Genomic DNA, 2,492 nt, shown 5'->3' with positions numbered 1-2,492 from the left:
ATATATAATATTAAAATGCGAATTGGGTTTTATTAGCTTATACACACAAATTTAGGTTTCTAACGTACCGTAAAGGGTTAAAGTTTATAAAATTAAAGTAAGTCCCTAGAAAATAAAATAAATATAGATGTATATATTGTATAATTATAGTAATGACTGTAATGTATTTATAAATAATTAATAAATTAATATATATGTGGATGGGGCCCCGAAAACCATCGGACCGGCACTGGCCACTGATTATAAGAAGTAATGAAAAACGCTTGACTAATGTTTGACTGTTTACTGAGTTGACGCTGCCTTTCTGGAATTCGTGACTTTAAACTATCATTATCGTAATAATGGCATGTGACTTTTTTCCTATATATAGTACGTAATGACAAGATAAGGCGACCGGATAAAATGTACATAATTACCAGATATCGTAAAATTAAATGCTGAAATACTAATAATATTATAAAATAATATAATAAATAAATAAGAATAAATATTATTATTAAGAATAAATAAGAATACAATTTAAACATAATATTTTTAAATAAACAATTTACAATTCTGTGTAAATACGATAAACGTACGATTTTAATTCGACGATTTCGCGGTACCAATTGAACTATAATGAAGTCATGTGATGAGTAAGTAGCTCGATGAAATAGTTTTTATGATGACTTTAATAGACCAGCAGCGGTTCTCAAACTGTGCTATACCTACATACCTAATACTGGTTCGCGGTGCCGATTTGAACGCACGAAACAGGAATAAATCTATACATCGATTCGAAATCAATGCGTTGACAATTTCCCGAAAACATTCGATCCCCTCACGAATGTCGAATGTGCATATATACATGGTTGTGGACTTGTGGTCCAACAGCAAAGCACAAGAAATGTGTACGTGAGCACGTATACCATAGCGATTTTAAAAATATTTTATAAATTATACCCTATAGGTACTATGGGTAGCCGTGTAAGAAATGCTTATACATAAACATTTATTTTGGTGAACATTTAAAGTTTCTAAAGGTTATTGATTAATTAGTTAAATCAATTATTAAACAAAATCGATTTATTAGAACGTTGAAACGATACAATTTTACATTTATCCGAGGTATTGCCGAGTTTACGATTAAATATCACCTAGCATAAATTACACTGTACCTCATCTATATAAAATGTGTAAAAGCTATAATTTTGAAATATTGATAAAACTACACAACTACTAGGAATTTAATTTGTATTGCTTGATAAATAATATGATGTTAACATTTGGTTAATCAGACAATATTTACTTTTAGTACTTAGATAAACTCTATTCATTCATTATCAGTAGTATCATTAATCGACTTCTATTTTAAATATTTACATTAAAATAAAACTGAAATCATATTATATTTTATGTATAAAATAGTCGCAACAATCATTGTGACTCACATTATCGACTTATCGCATAGTAAATAAGTACATATAGATACACTCTAGACTTAGAGTCTACAACATAGAGTAAAGAATATTATTTTAATTTGACGAAATATAATTTTATAGGGTCATTAAAATAAATATATTATAATTGTTGGCACGTATAAATTAGGAATACGCATAATTATTAATTTATCTTTATAAAATTAAAATAATTAAATGGATTCGTAGAAACGATATTTCATTTTTCGATTCTGATCTTTTTTGAAAAAATATTTATATTTTATATTTAACAATATCAATAAACCAATAAACATATTATATTCTCTATACATTTTTAAGCCCGACATTTATGGTAAATTTGGTTGTTTTTCACTCTTTCAATGACGTCCAATATACTGTCACTAATAAATTTTAAGTTTATCAACAAAAAATTTAAGTATAAAAAAAATATCATTGTTTTAAAAAAAATTCTATACCGTGTTAACAGTAATTTTTTTCGCCAGTATTTAAAAATTCAAATTTCCAAAATAAAAACATGAAATAATTTAATTACTTACTAAGATTGTAAAAAATATATACATTGAATGCATTTATGAAAAAATATACCTACCCTAACCCTCCAAGTATGCCATTATATTATGCAAAATTAAATTTGGTCTATGGAGTCAGATGGGTTTGAATCGCCCATATTTCAAACCCTCGTAGGTATAAGTGCATATACTCAATATGCACACGCAAATGCATAAAATTCCGGTCTCTACTCTCTAATAGTCATTTTAGTAAAAAAAAAAAACACTACACCCATTCGTATATTATTCTCTAGCATTATCATAATATCATGCTCCTGATAAATCTGACTTATCCATAGGACTCAATGTTTATAGTTATGTGCACGTGTCATAATATTATGTACATATTATACAGATATTATGTACATTATAAAAATATGAATGGTCAGATAAAATATTATATTTTACTTAATCATTAATTCAAAACCAAACCTACTTATTTGAATAAAATTGCAAATTTCAATAAAAATTGTAATCTGTCTAGCAGAGCAATTTTTATAGATTA

Source organism: Aphis gossypii, chromosome X, assembly GCF_020184175.1.
Source record: "Aphis gossypii isolate Hap1 chromosome X, ASM2018417v2, whole genome shotgun sequence".
Lineage (NCBI taxonomy): Eukaryota > Metazoa > Arthropoda > Insecta > Hemiptera > Aphididae > Aphis > Aphis gossypii.
Note: the sequence above shows the minus strand (reverse complement) of the source record.